The sequence below is a fragment of the Myotis myotis genome, unplaced genomic scaffold, assembly GCF_014108235.1.
Source record: "Myotis myotis isolate mMyoMyo1 unplaced genomic scaffold, mMyoMyo1.p scaffold_m19_p_7, whole genome shotgun sequence".
NCBI lineage: Eukaryota > Metazoa > Chordata > Mammalia > Chiroptera > Vespertilionidae > Myotis > Myotis myotis.
Window position 1 is genome coordinate 43572786 of NW_023416379.1, and position 18899 is coordinate 43591684.

The 18899-nt window shown below is 40.4% G+C and overlaps 1 protein-coding gene across 4 annotated transcripts in view; it reads right to left on the minus strand.

The window, feature by feature from the left end:
* Positions 1-18899, minus strand: part of GRIK2 (glutamate ionotropic receptor kainate type subunit 2) — a 567104-nt gene that overhangs the window by 525827 nt on the left and 22378 nt on the right. The window lies entirely within an intron of this gene.

Genomic DNA, 18899 nt, shown 5'->3' on the forward strand with positions numbered 1-18899 from the left:
CCCTTTGTGAGAACAGAAAACTGAAGTTTTCTTCTGAGTACGTAAATAAGCCAGCAATATGCAATATGGTGTGTTCATTACTTCTAGCATCAAGTGACAGGAGTTTTCTGTGTCCCCTTCAGTGCTTAGCAAGTTTAGATTTCTTTGCCAACTACTGGCTGCAATGAGGACACTGTGAGGTATATATATATTTTTTATTTTGCTTACAAAATACAATATATGTATGTCCATATAAGTACGTAGTTAAATCTGAAAGTATTTTAATAATTACATGCAACATCTGTATTACTTTCAACTACAAAGATAAAAAGGGCACAGCTATAATACTTTCAACTATAAAGATAAATTTAAAAAAATTAGAAATGGCATATATCAATAGTTTTAAAGTAGAGATTTTGATATAGTTCATAATTGTGTAGAGTTATTACCTTCTACCCCCGCTCCAAGCTCCTAATTATTTTTTTAAAAAAGAAAGAAAAAAAAACTACAAGATTTTAAATATGGTGATTTAGTTATAGGAAAAGATTACACATGAGGAACCAAGAAGAATCTAGAAATTTGCAGAAGATACCAATTGCCCAAATTACATATTCTTTATCCAGACTAGTACTTGTTCCCACATGAAAATCTTGCTAGTAAGAGCAAGGGTAATATAAATCATAGGATCTAAATATGGAAGAAACCTAATTATTCACCACACCCTGCTCTATTCAAGCTCTACCACAGAACATTTTTCTCACAAGGCAAATGCTAAATGTCTCAGCACATAGCCTTACAGCTGAAAAGGAACAGTGTCACTAAGAGTTCAGTACAGGGGGAAAATCATCATCACCTCTGTCAAGCTTTCTGTTTTATGGAACATCCTGAGAGACTCAAAAAACATGTAGGCCTATAATATGCATGAAACTTCAAAACACAATTTGAAAAAAAAACTGCTTATCTTATAAAAACTTATAATTAGCAAAATGTAGCTGTATAAATATTTAAGTATATAGGAATACATCAACTTGTTCAAACGGTTTTACTACTGAGTAGAAGTTATGAACCAAGTCGTTTCTGAAATGCACTAAACACGATTACACGTATAGAGAACCTTAAGTTGAATTTTGAGAAGGATAACCAATAGATCCTAAGTTTTAAAAATTATGTGCATATTTTAATATTTCTGTATGAAGCAAAAGAAGAGAAGATTAGAAATAGACAGATTAAGGAGGCTACTGCAATCATCCATGTGAAAAAATAATGAATAGCTAGCTGTGAATGTAAGGATAAGCCAGATCCAGGAGGCACTGACAATGAAGAGGCCCCAAGGCTTGGAAAGTGTTTAGCCGTGAGAGTAAGAAGAGGAAAAGTAAAAAATGAAGCTGTATCCATGATTCTGAGTCCAAGTAACTGTAGAATGTCAGTGGCATTAATAAGAATAAGTACCGTGGATTCTGGAAAGAACACAAGTGCCATTTGGGCACATGACTTATGAGGAGACAAAGGAAATTGTGATGACATGAAAAGAGGACAGGACTTGAGATAGAGATTTGGAAATCATGTGTGCAAAAGGCATTGCATGAGTCATTGGTCTAGAGCAGTGATGGCGAACCTTTTGAGCTCAGCGTGTCAGCATTTTGAAAAACCCTAACTTAACTCGGGTGCCGTGTCACATATAGAAATTTTTTGATATTTGCAACCATAGTAAAACAAAGATTTATATTTTTGATATTTATTTTATATATTTAAATGCCATTTAACAAAGAAAAATCAACCAAAAAAATGAGTTTGCGTGTCACCTCTGACACGTGTGTCATAGGTTCACCATCACTGGTCTAGAGGCAATGGAAAAGGGAGAGTGTAGAAAGAGAAGTCTGGAGGAAGGAAGGAGGGAAGGAAGGAAGGAAGGAAGGAAGGAAGGAAGGAAGGAAGGAAGGAAGGGAGGGAGGGAGGGAGGGAGGGAGGGAGGGAGGGAGGGAGGGAGGGAGGAAGGAAGGAAGGAAGGAAGGAAGGAAGGAAGGAAGGAAGGAAGGAAGGAAGGAAGGAAGGAAGGGAAGGAAGGGAGGGAGGGAAGGAGGGAGGGAAAGAATGAAAGAAAGACATGGAGGGAGGGAGGGCAGGAAGCCTAGAGGTATCTCCAGCCAACTGGGAAACAATAGATTCCAGAAACGAAGGAGAAAATGGAGAAAACTGGAGCAATGGTTTATTTGGGGCAAGAAAGGCTGGGCCACAGCTACACCCTGCTTTAATATGTCTTTTAAACCCCCTTCTGTTGAAAAGGAAAATCACTAAAAATAACTTGTGTGTCTTCATAATGTAGTTAGTTGGGGGACTGTCTAATTCTTGGCACAATTCAGGAAGAGTATATGGAGACTGAGTCCTGAGGAAAATGGTCTCTGCTCTGAACAGCAGAAAGTGCCAGCATCAGACAAAGGTGAGTTATCCCGTTGCTTCCAACAATCACTGGGGATCACACAAGACATCCTTACCGCTGCTGATTCACACTATATTTAAAAAAGAAGAAAAGTACACTAGTGGTTCTGGATAAAAGCAGTCAATAATCTGATCTAGAAACTGTAATATTCTGGAAAAAAAAATGATGCCAATGAAAAGGAAAAAATAAATTTAACTCTAAGAACTAGGACTATGTGATCTATTGTTTTCTTTGAAAATGTAGGCTCAGTTTGAACAACCTAAGTCTCTAAGGACAGAACTTTATTTTCTCCTCAGACTCGTCCTCAGAAGCAAAAGCAGAATCCTCACAGGGTAGCTGCAGGGCACCAAACAAAATAGTCTTTATTTCCTGTGGTTTCTGTTTTCCCTTCAGAGATCCCGGTGACCAGCTGGGGAGAGAAGTGTCCCATTTGCCTTCATTGGCATGTCTGTCAGACCCTCCAGAGGAAAAGACAGCCCTCCACAATGGATCAGGTATGTGATATAGTGGATAGCCACAGGAAGGTTGGAACAATCCCCCTCACTCACTACATTCCAGAATGTATTCAGAAAAAAAAAAAAATTTTTTTTTTTTTTTGGCCTGGCCAGCATGGCTCAGTGGTTCAGTGTCGACCTATGAACCAGGAGGTCAGGGGTCCATTCCCAGTCAGGGTCAGGGCACATGCCCAAGTTTCAGGCTAGACTCCTAGTATGGGGCATGCAGGAGTGAACTGATTAATAATTCTCTCTCATCATTGATGTATCTATTTCTCTCTCCCTCTCCCTTCCTCTCTGAAATCAATAAAAATATATTAAAAATATCATTTTATTTTTTTAATTTTCCAACTAGTTTACATTCAATAGTATTTTGTATTAGTTTCAAGTGTATGTGGTTAAGTAATCATATACTTTGCAAAGTGACCTCCTGATATTTCAAGAACCCACCTGGCACCATACAATAATATTGACTATATTATATATGCTGCACTTTACATCCCCATGACTATTTTGTAACTACCAATTTATATGTCTTAATCCCTTCACCTTTTTCACCCAGTCCCTAAAAGCCCCTCCCCTCTGGCAACCATCAGTCTGTTCTCTGCATCTATGAGTCTGTTTCTATTTCGTTTGCTTGCTTACTTTGCTCTTAGATTCCACATAAAAGTGAAAAGAGAACATTTTAAAACTCCATGGTCAGAAGGTGATACTCAAACCATTAAGTTAAACTCAACAGAGCTATAAAATTTTACATAAGATTCACAAAATTATCATAGGGAAATATATATAAACTAGAGGCTCGGTGCATAAAATTTATGTGGGGGAGGGGGGATAGATGTCCCTCAGCCCAGCCTGTGCCCCCTCGAAATCTGGGACCCCATTGGGTAAAGTCCCTAGGCCTGACTGGCAATCAGGGCCTATCAGGGCTTTCCTTCCCCCAGCTGCCGGCAGCTGACCCCGCCCCCGCCGCACTGCCCCCCCTTCCCCCACTACTGGTTGCCTCCCTCTGTGTGACATGTATGGGGTGCAATCGCTTGGCTGGCCTGGGCTTCCCTCTGCGGGGCGATCGCTGGCCAGCCCTGCACACCCACCACAGCATCACTGGCCAGTGGCCTGGGCCTCCCTCTGTGGGGCAATCGATCATGAGGCTCCACGATCAATCAATGGCCCAGCAGAGTGAGGCCCCACCTACCTGGCTGGGGCTCCAAGATCCATCCCCGCGCAGAGGGTGGCTTGGGCCTCCCTCTTTGGGGCGATTGCGGAACCCCCTTCTCCCCATCAATCGCCCTGCTGGTCAGTGGCCTGAGCCTCCCTCTTTGGGGCAATCAATTGCGGAGCCCCCCATCGATTGCCTGGTCTCCCTCTGCGGGGTGATGGTGCCCCCCTCCCCCTGACCAATCACATCGCACCCGCCTTGGCTGGCCTGGTGCCAATGGGTGTCATAGCATGGTGGTCCGGAAGGTCGTCTGGACAGTCATTCTGCTGCTCGGTCCTTCGGTTGATTTGCATATTACACTTTTATAATTATAGGTAATGTGTCCTTTTCTTGCCTCTTTCAATTAACAAAACAAGATTCAAATTAGTGAAAAGTTTACAAGTCAGCTCTTCTGTTCACTGAGTCAGACACCTACAAGATACTTTAAAGTTTGAACTAGATGTCTGTCTGTATCCAAAATCATTACCAGCTCTGAGATTCTGCTATGTTGAGTTTGCCTGAGAAGAGGAAAACTTTCCTGAGAATCCACTTGGAGGGAGGTAACCAGGGCCATGTCTCCACATGGGCTTGATTATGGAAATCTTCCCTCACCAATGACCCAGGACGTAAATTTCACTCATTCTCACCTCCAATTGGAGCTTCTGCCAATCGCCTTCAGAATTCTGCTGCCAGTGGCCACGACTCACCCATGGGAATATGTAGAAGCATTTGCCTGTCAGTGTCTAAATCCCTGCAGCCAGATGTTATTCTATATTTAAGAGTGATCTATACAGTATATAGATATATTCTGTATCAGTGGCTACAGTAAAATTCGGGGCCATCATGTTACTGTGATTGGCCACGCACTGCTTATCCCAGCATACTAAAGAGGGACTTCAAATCTCTAGTCACTATTTTAAGATCTATTCTTGGCCTACAAGACTCATAAAGTGTTCCTTAAGCTACTCTTGGGAGTAATTTGCATAGGCAACTAGTGATCATTAATTGGGTGACTGAAAATGTAGGCAACATGGGATAAATAAATGTAAAGCTCTCTCTTTTAATCACACAGCTCACCTCTCGATTCAGAGTAAAAAACAAGTTCTCATCCCTGTGGACCATCTGTTCTGCTGTGGAATTCTAAATACAAAGCTACATATTTTGTTCTTCAGCATACAGAAAACCGTTAAAACAATAAGAAAAAGATTAAATACCTGAGATAGGTACCTTTCCATGAAGAAAAAATAGAGGTTAATGGAGAGACATCACATATCATAGAAGGAACAAAAAGTATAAATTTCTATTCTTAGACATACTAAATACTTACTACACCCTCACCAAATGCAAGGCACAGGGCTAAGCCAATTTTACGTGTTATCTCTTTTAATCCTCAAAACCAGCCTACAAAGTAGTTACTCAAATTATCCTCAGTTTATAGGTGAGAAAATTGAGACTTAAAGAGGATAAGCAATTTGCTCAGGGTCACACAGCTAAAAAAGCAGTAAGCCAGGCCAGTCTTTGTTTTCTGAGTCTTTTCAAACCTTAAGGAAGTTAGTTTATTCACTCCTACCAGAGGAAAACTAGGAAGACATGAAGGCAACTTATACTTCTCAAGCATTTTCTAGATGCCAAGCACTTCACTGGAAACTTCACATACCGTTTCCATGTGACCCACACAACAGCCCCCACAGTCGTTATTTTTACCTCCAACATACAGAAGAGATCTGAGATTCTGCCAGTCCCAAGTCCTCCACAACCTCTGTCTTGGCTCACCTTGTCCTGCCATGAAAGACCTCGGTGTCTGTACTTCAAACACTCAACCTCCGAGACACCTCCAGCCTCAGCACACTGTATCCTCTGGGTTTCTCTCTCCTCATCCTCTTCCATCTCCTTAAAATCATAGTCTGCAAAGGGGTTGGGTTTTTTCCTCTCTGTTTCACATCTTCTTTTTCTCTGGTCCCATAAAGCCTTCACAGTGGAGAAGGTTCTCCCCTCCACACTCAATTGTCTTTTGTTGATTTGCCAAAGGGGAAGAAAACAATAGTTACAAGATCTTGTGTCAAGAAAATAGCCCATTCTGTACAGTTGTTATTTCCTCCTATTCTTCAATGACATGAATATTTTCATAGTCTTTTTTTAAATTCTAAATGTCGCCCCCTCCTATCATCCCAAGCAAATGGATGCCTTGATAGACTAGGATGAACTTGTTCCCAAAAAGGGAAAAGAGAAGTACACAATTATCTTCAAATATCACCTTCAATACATAAGAATCACTCTCCTCCCCTAGACTGCTAGGATATGGGATGGACTGAATCTTCTACAACCTTGTATTCCTACACCACAGTAGGTGACCGATAGATGTTTACAGAGTTGATTATTATTGAGTGTTATCTGGGCAGGAAATATCACATAAGCCAATGATTGAAAACTGATACCACAGAACAAATTAGTTTATCAAGGCATGGGGTGTCTGGGGAGAAGCAGGACAGGGTTTAATGAGAACAATTCCATCGTTACAAGATTCTTAACTGTGCATAAAGAGTATTAAAATTTCTTTAACAATTGCTCAAAATGGATTATTAACTTCTTGTATGTGTAAGGTGGAAGAGACTGTAGATTCTGCTTTTTAATAAGAAATTATATTTGTTTGAACCCAACACCTGGAGAGTTTACATAATCCCTGTGGTCAATCATTCATGTGGGAAGAAAACTTTTATAAGGTATTCATGGCAGGTCAAGTATCAAAGCAATAATATGTATTTTCATTTTCAAATAACCAAACTGATGTTAAAGACAAGTTCCACTCTGGTAAGTAATAATAGAGTTAAATTTGTTTAAGTCACACACTCTCATCTACACATCTACACACCAAGCACTTGCACATAAAGTAAAAAACTCTCCATTCCTTAAAGAGTCTGTTATCTTTTTCTCTCTTCATAGGCCTGAGACCTTTTTATGGCTTCTGACCAAGAACTTTTTCAACTTGCCACTGAGAGGAAAGATGTTAATTATCTACTTAGCACTTTCTTTGTAGACTCTCAGTAGCAATTGCTCTTCAGTTCTTTGCCAAGATAAATCTTGGTCCATTCACAGAGCTCTGAAGTCTTAATGCCACCATTCTAACTCACAGCTATGAATTGCCCTGCTCAAAGCATAAGGGAAGGACAGAGCATACATAGTTAGGGTGTGTACTACATCTGTACTACATCACCCTTCAGTTAAGTATTAAAGAAGCATTTAGGAGTGACAAGGGTATCATTTCTCTTGGTCATATGAGAATTCTCTCTTTCATCTGCAATATTGTTCTCCTCCAATATTGTTCTCCTCTTAATATGCTATTTAAAATTGAGGTTCTTGAGGTGCTTGAATTAGGAAAAACGGGTAAAGAACTATTTTTGAAGCACTCTGACTGAAGAAGACTGATCCTGTTCACATGTGTCACTCCTACTAGATGCTTCTGGGGAAAACAAGATCACCTAGATTTTTATTGTTCCCAATATAACTTACAGTGAAATGGCAATACACACACAAAAAATTAGTATTTAGACCAGCCGTGGGCAAACTACGGCCCGCGGGCCGTATCCGGCCCGTTTGAAATGAATAAAACTATTGAAATAAAAGACCATACCCTTTTATGTAATGATGTTTACTTTGAATTTATATTAGTTCACACAAACACTCCATCCATGCTTTTGTTCCGGCCCTCAGGTCCAGTTTAAGAACCCATTGTGGCCCTCGAGTCAAAAAGTTTGCCCACCCCTGATTTAGACTCTGAGTGAGGTACAAATATAAACATGTTCAATTTTTGATGATTAAGAAGTCACCTGACTTTTCATAAGGCTTTATCTTAGAATTTCAAAGTAGCAAGCTCTTATAAGAAACCTAAGAATTTGAGAGGAGAAAGAAGAATCATAAAATCAATTTTAAAATGACAATGTAATACAGCAGAAAGAGCACAGGACTGGGAGCTGGGAGACATGGCTGGGAGCTTAATCCCTACACCCATCTGCAGATTAACATTGCTGAGTGACTGCTCCAACCCATCATATGCGAGGAAATGTGGATATTGGGTGTAATGATTTTTAAGTTACCCTTTGCTTTGAAATTCTATGGTTTTATAGATTCTCATTATATTTGCTTTTTTTTAAAAAAAAAAAAACCAACAAAAAAAAAACAACTAACACATAGATTTTCATTCATGCTTTGTTCTTTATAAAAGTTGAAGCTTTCAAATTCCTTAATAATGTTAATAATTTACTTATATAACTATGAGAAGCCCTTTTGATTACCATCTATTTTTTCTTGTGTCTTATTAAAGTCACCATGGACCTTTTAAAAATAAAATAAGAAGTATAAAGTGATATTCCCATCCTACCAAGACTTTAAAAATTATTTTCCAAATGTTAATTTTTTTACTGACCAAAACTATAAGCTTTTATTTTGTGTTGACAACTCACTGGCAAAATACATTCCCATTTTTGTTCTTCTCATTTTATATTGTAAAAATAGCTACAATGAACGATATGCATTTCATTCAACTCAATATGGAGAGCAACATAAGAAAGCTAAAGGTAACAAATCAAAACTGTACAAAAGAATTCTCAGGGCATTAACTAGCCAACACAGGAGACAATAAGGTAATCACCAGGCTTACGAGAAGTCTGGATTTTTTGTTTTATTTTTAATGTCAGTGAATCATATTCAGAAATTATCATTTTATGTTGGTTTGGCTCACATGAAAAAAATCACTGACAGTTTTGTTTATAGATGATAAAATGTGGACTGAGAATTACTTCTAAAAGAAGTATTAATTCCTAATGAGCTAACTAAAGGAAAACTTCATAGAAATGGCCCCAGAAGCATTTCCTAAATAGGTAATTCTGAAGGTTAAAAATTAGAAAAGCATTGAGACCTTAAAAAATGTTTCATTTTGCCTCTGTGATCCACCAGATTATCTCTGAAATTTTACAATGGCTTAGAGCGCACCAAAATATTTTAATTGTGAACTGTTAGCAGTCATTGAATGAATTCATGAATGAACAAACAAATGAACAACAGACCAACTGACAGACTACAGACAGAATAACCCACTGACAGACTGATCAATTCACTTAAATAAATCATTTACTTTTACAAAACTTGTCAAATTTGTATTTCTTCAAAGAATTCTCAGGTACAAAATACTGGTAATTTGCAATCAGTGAGCAAATGTACTAGGGAGCACAGGTATTACAAAGGGCTAGTTCAAAGTTATTCACCCAGCAAATACTAACTGGCTGCCCACTAGGATTAAGCACCAGGGTATGGATGCAAAGATGAAAAGCTTACTATCTCTGCCTTAAGCAGGTGTTCTAACCACTTAGATAACCATGTATAATTATATGTGTTCATGTATAAAATAACTACCAAAAACGGCAGGCAAATGTGTAACTTCCAAAATAGAGTTATTTAGAAGTGCTATGTGTTTTCAAACATGTAGAGCAATAAGAATAAAGGTAATATTTTATCTTCTTAAATAGGTAGGAATTCCAACAAAAGCTCAATGAACAAGAGTAGAAGAGTCAAGAAGAAGGCACCTGGCAAGGGCTGATATTTCAATTAGTATGCATCAGTTTTACTCTAAAATTGTTAAAATATTAAGATACTTTGAAACCAGGTAGTAACTGGCCTCTACCCCAACCTGCCCCAGAGCTCCCCTGCCCTCCCAACTGCACAGGACTCTCTCATAGGCCTCCTACAATTGAACAACTAAGAGTTTACTCATGGCATATCATGGCTCCCTGAGACCCTGTTCCAACTTTTTGTCTGTGCCTGCCTATAAGATGTTAAATATATTATACTAGGGGCCCAGCACACAAATTCGTGTACCTTGAAAGGAACTGTGGTCTGTGAGGCTGCTGTGGGCACAGGGGCAGGTCTAGGCCCATCCTCCACGCCCCTGCCGGGCCCCTCCTGCTGCGGCCCCCAGGCCCCTGTCTGGTGGCGCAGAGCAATCAGGATGGCATCGGGCACCCGCAGCAGGTACAAGCGGGGACTCTGGCACCAGCTGCAGGTGTGAGCGGGGCTGGCGCTGGCATGGCAGCTCCAGCCCCGGCAGCAGGTGTGAGAGGGGCCATCGCTAGCAGCAGGTACAAGAGGCACTTGTCAGCCCCGATCGCCCCTCAGCGCCAGCAACAGGTGCGAGTGCTAGGCGGGACCGTGGCGTGTGGGAGAAAAGAATTTTCAGTAACCACCAGAGGCTTGCCCAGATGATAGCGACTGTCGCCCCGCCTTGGTCTGGCGCCACCACTCACCTGCTCCACCATCCTGTTGCAGGCGATGCCCACCATGTTCCGCGCGTGCCTCCTGGTGGTCAGTGCACATTATAGCGACCACTTGTTCGGTTGTTCCGCTGTTCAGTCTATTTGCATAACACGGTTTTATATATATAGATACCATCCTTACACTGGAACTTTAGAGAAAGAACAGCTTATAGTTTGGATTTTCTAACATGCAAGGGACTCTGGAAAGGGTTCTTAAAAACTTGTTGCATAGGTCTGTAAATGCCAGGCCAAGGACTTTGGATTTCATTTGGGAAGTAGTATTATGGAGTTGGAGGGTGGGATGGAAGAAGAGGACAGGAGTCACTGGGAGTAAAACTATGTTTTAAGGAAAGCATCTGGCAATAGTGCATAGGACAAATTCAGAAAGAGAGAGACAGGAATCAAATAAGCCAGAGGCTACACATTTTGAGTGCTTAGTGCCTAATGGATACTCAGCAATCCTCAGCACAACCTTGTGCTGAAAGTAGTACTATTATATTACCCATTTACAAACCACAGACAAGCAGAGGCATTAAGAATTTTGCCCAAAGTCATACAGCTAACTACAGTATAGCAGGCTGGGGTTTTATCCCAGTAAATCTAGCTCCAGAGCCCATCTCCTTAGGCACAGCACTGTACTGTCTCTCAGCAGACCAAGCAGAAAACGATGAAGACTGGAGTTAGCAATTAGAGTACTTAGAGAAAAGATTTAATAACTTAGTAATTAATTGCAATATGGCATGTGCATAAAGAGAAAGAGAAAGCAAAAATGCCTCCAAGCATTCAAGTCTGATAGAGCAAAAGGTCCATCAAAAAATTTAAAAGCCCAGCTGGTATGGCTCAGTGGTTGAGTATTGACCAATGAACGAGGATGTCATGGTTCAATTCCTGGTCAGGAAACATGCCCCAGTGTGGGATCAATCCCTGGTGTGGGGCGTGCAGGAGGCAGCTGATCAATGATTCTCACCGTTGATGTTTCTATCTCTCTTCCTCTCTGAAATCAATTAAAACATATTTTAAAAAAATTTAAAGGGAATTCAGGTGGAAAAACTGATTTAGGAAGAATAAGTGATGATAGTACCAGTGAGATTCGCCAATCAGTGTGCCTTTCAAGTCCTGGAAAGGGACTCTAATGCTCAGAAGACAGGATTGAGCTCTCTTCTGGAACAAACCACAAAGAAGACTAGTAGAAGCCAGGAGATGCTGGTCAGGCAGAAAGCAAAATGAGAGCTCTAAGAGACACACAGATTTGAAGATTTAAAGGAGGGGGGAACAACGTGATCTTAAATTTGATTCGCCAGTGATACAAAGGATTGATGGCAAGCAAAGTTAACTATTTACAAACATATATGTTCTGCTATCTTTAAAAAGCTTAATGCCTCTGCTTGTCTCTGGTCTGTAAAATAGGTAATATAATAGTACATATTTAATTCTATATTATTAAATATATGTATGTATTTGTATGCATTTTTATATGTAATTATTGATTTTTTTTCATTCGACAGTATATTTTGGAAAGCCCTCTATGTCATCTGGTATAGTGTTCTTTTTTATAGGGATTTAATATGGTATGGCATATCATAATTTATTCATTGATTCTCCACTAATTGGAAATTTACTCTATTTCCTTTTTCCCCAAAACAAACAACACTGAAATAAACATCTATTTACTTATGTCTTCATACATAGCACTTTTATTTCCATGGAGTAGAATCTTTTGAGTGTATGATTTGCATGTGTATATAAAACTTTAATAGATATTGCCAGATTGCTTTCCAAAAAAGCTGGAATGCTTCACATTTCCACCAGCAATGTATGAAAGTACCCTTTCCCCCACATCCCAGACAGCAAGAGGTGTCACAGCTCTATTCTATTTCTGCCAGGCTCATGAGTGTGACGTGCTATATCACTTGTTTTCAATTTGTCTTTCCCTGACTGCTAGTAAACTTGAACATCTTTTCATATGCATATTGGGCAAGTGCCCTGAAAAATGAAGTTCTTTTTTTTTAAAAAAAAGATACACTACTGGAGTTGTTTTTTGTTTGTTTTTTGTTGTTGTTTTTAAGTATTCCTAAAAACAAGCTTAACTGAGTAAAATGAAATCCATTCTTGATATTTAAAACCAAATCAGTCTGGAAAAGATATTCAGTGGTGTGCATAATAGAATCATGGAGGAATTTCCTAGCTCCAGCCTGGAGTAACTAAGAGTGTTCATCTTGGCCAGTAGTGTGTCTTGTGGGGTTGTAAACTGATAAAGAGAGAAGGGCTCAAAGACTTAAGTTCACTGGCAGAGGGAGCTGAACAGTCAGCACTGCCTTCAGACTTTTTATATTTAGAATGTGCCACAGTGCACAAGGCCATCTGCTCTCTGGTAGGACACATCCATGTGGTAATAAATTATAGCTGAGAGAGCACTGAGGTATTATGGCAATGTGAAGGTCCATATGAATTCCCATGAGAACCATAAGAAAAGAAATCCACTTGAATTCAAGAAAAATATACAAAAAGACTCCATACAGAGTTCTAAGAGATGTTCACACATATACTCACATAATTGGTTTTTCTGGTCTTGTTCCAGAGTTGAATAATTCAGGGAGACATATACATATAACATTAAAATCATGTCATTTGATTTTCAATGGTAAGGAAATTATTTGTGAGCAGTAGACTGAATTTATATTGAAAAATGTCTCTTATCTATATTTTTTTCTTTTTTCTTTTTATTCAGGAGTAGGTGTGGAATAACTATGAAAGCCTGGAATTGTTTCCTTCCAAGAATAACTAGATGAAACTTTAAACTTGAAGTGTCTCTCTAATAGGACTGAAAAAAGAAAGGAGGACTTCATTAGGTAGGTCATAAACCCTCTAAACATTGTGAAATCAGAGTCATAACGATGCTCCAAATTAGCTTCCCTGAGGAGGGGATTCTGGCCGCACTCTCTGTTAAGTGCTGTAACGTGTAGTGAGTAAAATGAATTATTCATGTAATACTTAAAACATACTCAGGGAATTTCTGAAGGACTCCAGGAAAAAAAAATATGATTTGTCTGTCAGGTAATGAGAAAAAACAGAATCCTGATTTCAAGCAAATAATACCATCGAAAAGCAGCTTGCATGGATGTCATAACCTTTAGAATGCCCCTGTCTCAGTAAAAGCAGAGGAAATATAACTACTCAGTTGGGTGAAAACCCTTACTGATTATGTGCGCACTCTTCTGAATTCTCAGGGGTGGGACTTCCATTCTTGATGCAAGGTAAGCCCTTCGGCTTGCCTTTGCTAAGTACACAATCATTGCTATTTGTGCATGTGAATTCTTTCTCCTATAACAAGGCTGGAAGTACATTTGGGAATTTAGTTCAAATTCAGTATTGATAATAGGAGCAACCTCTTTAAGGCTATAAAAAAAAGTGTCACTGGAACTTAAAGTAAAAATTGTCACAAAGCATTTTCCCTGTCCCTGCACACTTTCAGGTTCTAATCCCATCACTACATTTTCTGTCAAATTATTTTATAAATTGTTTCCAAAGGAAGGAAGGGACTTTGTGTGAGATGCAATGCTCATTTATTTCAGACTGCTTTAAAATCATGTTGTTTTAAAAAAGGGAAAACATACATGTTTATTCCCTTTTCTTTGGGAACTTGGTGGCACAAATGGCCTAGAGACACTTTAAAAAAGAAAAAGCAAGGATTTATTCAAACTGCATTACTTGTACTTGAGTGTTATTTACAAAAAGTGGGTTACTAAAGAATTAAGAAAATATGAATCTAGAATGATTCTTCAAAATATTACTCAGTAAAGCAATTTTCTTTATACTTTCAGGACTTGTACCTTAGTAAAAGGAAGAGTATGACAAAGGCTTACTGGACATGTATTAAGGAGCACATCCCTCAAACTGGGGGAGACGCAGACAATGGGAAGGTCCCAGTCTCTGTTCTTCATACTGGCTGACCGCTGATTCCTCTTGCCTCTGTATGACTGTACTCTAGCCCAACCTCTAGGTAGCTAAAGGCAGAGCATCCTCTATGCCAGTGATGGCGAACCTTTTGAGCTCGGCGTGTCAGCCTTTTGAAAAACCCTAACTTAACTCTGGTGCCGTGTCACATATAGAAATTTCTTGATATTTGCAACTATAGTAAAACAAAGACTTATATTTTTGATATTTATTTTATATATTTAAATGCCATTTAACAAAGAAAAATCAACCAAAAAAATGAGTTCGCGTGTCATAGGTTCGCCATCACTGCTCTATGCCAAGCTCTACAGCTCATTGAAAAGACAAAGACAATATTCTAAAATGAAGCTTTTTCTGAGACCTTGCCATCTTCCCACAAAATAAAGATCAGTCGTTGGGTGAACCAGCTGGCTAGAGGCTGACCATGTCTTATCTCAAACATTCCCAGTGGACACTTGCTTAAAAGTGGACTTGTTGTACTGCTTCCATTGGCAGAGCCTCAAAATGCAACAGAGACACCCCTGGAGTCAGAGTGAGGGAAGTGGTAGAAAAGGGGTCTAAGTAAGATGTTTGGGTTGATGGTGCTGAGCCGTGAGCACTGGCCCCACCTCTTCTCTACACCCTCATCCCTTTGATACAGCATGGAGGGACCTGGAGAGCATTATGCTAAGCGAAATAAACCAGTCAGAGAAAAACAAGCATGGTATGATCTCTTATATGTGGAATCTAATGAACAAAATAAACTGATGAACAAAATAGATCCAGAGACATGGAAGCATGAAACAGACTGTGGAATCTCAGAGGGAAGGCGGGGTGGCGGGGGTGGGAGATTAACCAAAGAAGTTGTATGCATATATGCATAGCCAATGGACACAGACAATAGTGCAGTGAAGGCCTGGGGATGGAGTGGGATCAGGGTGGAGGGAGTCAATAAGAAGAAAAAAGGGGACATCTCTAATAATTTCAACAATAAAGATAAAGATAGATAGATAAGCCTTTCTAGCCTGTTTCCTCATCTGTGAAAGGAGATTAACAGTACCTACTTCTTAGATTTATTATAAATATTAAATTAATATGTGTGCAGTGTATATAAAATGTGAATCACTACACAAGTATTATTTATTTGTATAATACATAGTACCATCAATAACACTATTCAATTGTCCCTATAAATCCACTCATAGGTGTCACACCTGTACGTTGATTTAGAATTCACAAAATATGATCAATATAGCTTCATAGTCTCTATCTCAGGACCTTCAGCCATCTTTCTATGTTACCAAAGGACCCAAAATCCTCCATCCCCCCACAGCCTCTTTGCACAGGCCTGCATGAGACTTTGATTTTTTTATAAAGCCACTAACTATACAAAGAGGAAGAGAGATACGCTGAGAATAGGATGATTATGGGTAGAAGAAAAAGGAAGTGGGTCCTTGAAAAGGAATGGTGATGGGAAAGATCATACACCCACTTGAAGAATAGATCATGTGATAAAACCAAGTAAGAGAAAAATAAAACAGGGGTAGGGAACATTTTTCCTGCCAAGGGGCATTTGGATATTTATAACATCACTAGAGGCCCGGTGCATAAAAATTTGTGCACTCGGGGGGTCCCTCAACCAGGCCTGTGCCCTCTCGCAGTCTGGGACCCCTCGGTGGAAGACCACCTGCTGGCTTATGCCCGCTCCCCGGGGGATTGGGCCTAAACTGGCAGTCAGACATCCCTCTGGCAGCCCGGGAGCCCTCGGGGGATGTCCACTTGCCAGCGGGGACCAGGCCTAAGCTGTCTTCGGACATTCTTAGCGCTGCTGAGGAGGCGGGAGAGGCTCCCATCACCACCGCTGTACTGGCAGCCATCAGCCTGGCTTGTGGCTGAGCAGAGCTCCCCATGTGGGAGCGCACTGACCACCAGGGGCAGCTCCTGCATTGAGCATCTGCCCCCTGGTGGTCAGTGTGTGTCATAGTGACCAGTCATTCCCAGTTGTTCTGCTGTTAGGGTCAATTTGCATATTACCCTTTTATTATATAGGAGTGCCTGGCCAGCCTGGGTGAGGGGCTAATGGCTGTTTGCAGGCTGGCCACAGCCCCTTCAGGGTGGGGGTCCCCACTGGGGTGCCTGGACATCCTGGGTGAGGGGATGATGGCTGTTTTCAGGCTGGCCACAGCCCCCAACTACCCAAGCTACCAGTGGAGGATGGCTGGAAGCAGGTATCTGGGATTTATTTGTCTTCTATAATTGAAACTTTGTTACCATGAGCGGAGGCCACAGCCGGCTCAGGGCAGGCAGGAAGGTTGGCTTCCTCCATCGCCCAGCAACCAAGCCTCCTGCTTGCTCCAGCTTCATGGCTGCCGGCCGCTATCTTGGTTGGGTTAATTTGCATATAGTCGCTCTGATTGGCTGGTGGGTGTGGCTTGGGGCGTAGCGAAGGTATGGTCAATTAGCATCTTTGACTTTTATTAGTGTAGATTCTTGGGCCACACAAAGTTATCAACTAAAAAATTAGCCTGTTATCCCTCCAAGATTCCGCACTCTGTTTCATGCTTCCATGTCTCTGGATCCACTCCGTTCATCAGTTTATTTTGTTACTTAGATTCCACATATGAGTGAGATCATGTGATACTTGTCTTTCTCTGAGTGACTTATTTCACTTATCATGATATTCTCCAGTCCCTTCATGCTCTCTCAAAGGGTAAGAGAGTCTTCTTTTTTACTGCTGCATAGTATTCCATGGTATAAATGTACCACAGAGTTTTTTATACACTCATCTACTAACAGGCAAAAGGATGTTTGGGTGGGAGGTAATCAATCAAAGAACTTGTATGCATACCTGCATAACCCATGGACACTGACAAGAAGGTAATGAAGGCATGAGGTACGGGGCAAGGGTGGGATGGAGGGGGTAAATGGGGGAAAAAGGGAGGACATATGTAATACTTTCAACAATAAAGATTTTTTAAAAAGAAATAAACCCCGCCCCCACCAAAAAAAAAGTAATATAAGCCTTGACCAGTTTGGCTCAGGGGATAGAGCGTCGGCCTGCAGGCTGAAAGGTCCCAGGTTCAATTCCGGTCAAGGGCATGTACCTTGGTTGCGGGCACATCCCCAGTAGGTGTGCAGGAGGCAGCTGATCAATGTTTCTCTCTCATTGATGTTTCTACCTCTCTATCCCTCTCCCTTCCTCTCTGTAAAAAATCAATAAAATATATATTTTTTTAAAAAAAGTAATATAAATAAATAAAATATAATAAATAAGCCAGCCTGCTATAATATTTGGTCAAACATTTAATTAATTCATGCCTAATGCCTTGGCAGGGCCAGGCCAAATGATTTTGCAGGCCTTATATGGCCCATGGACCGGATGTTCCCCACCCTTGCAATAAAACCACATTGCTGTCTAGCTTCAGGAAGAGGAAAAGAGACAAGACATCATAGCTGTGCACCATTGGGAAGGAATGAGTGGGAGAAAGGTAAGTAAAAGGGGAAATAATGTAAGTGGTATAAGAGGCTTTCTTCTCTCCTATCTTGGTCACAGATAGTTGAGACTCATCTCTGCTCTTAAAGGTTAGGAAAGTCATGTAGACATGACCATATTAAAAGTAACACTAATACGTTTCAGTAAATAGTTTAAATCTCCTTGGCATGTCAGGGTGACCCTGTGACCCGGGTGCTCAAAGAAATGAAAGAAAATGGAAAGTAACCTGGGTTTGGAGTCGCATTTTGTTTTAGATTTCATAAATGTCATTTTGCAGATGCTGTTGAGTATAGCTATTTTTCATTTAATTTATGTTGATTGAGGGCTTTGCCACAGCCATTATGAGAATGTAGGGAAAGAGCAGCAAACAGTAACTGAGGAAAGGGGATTAGCAGAGACAGCAAAAGAGTCTCCTCTCCCACCCTCCCTCACCTGCCCAACTATCACCTTCACAGAAAGCGCCAACCACCCCATCACCACCTTGGAAAAATTAAGTGAACCGCTGTCCACTTGACCAATCAATGTGGAGACAGGAAATGAAGAAATAGGAGACAATCATTTGCAAAGCTTGGAATCTTACACTTTTGCAGAGTAGTGTTTTGAATCATGGAAACTTGAACCTAAATATCTGCTGATGTATGAACAAAATAGATCCAGACAATAGCGTGGTGAAGGCCTGGGGTGGGTGGGAACCAGGTAGAGGGGAGCAATGTGGAGAAAAGGGGGGACATCTGTAATACTCTCAACAATAAATGTTAAAAAATAAATTAAATGATCTTACAAACATCAGTGGAAAGACTACCCTTCCCCTCACACCTCCATATGTAATCTAGTACCAGCCCATAAAAGGACTGTTCTACTCTACACAGACCACTTCATAAAAACAGGCCCTTTGATGTGCTGCCAGAGAGCAACAAAAGAGCTCTTGCTTGTCTATGGAGATTCCAAGATTATGTTGGGCTGGATAATAGAAATACAAATACTTGCAAAAATATTGTCTGTTCGTCCCAGAATCGCTATAGCAATACCCAAGTCAAGCAGCAGAGAAAAGCCTAACACACTT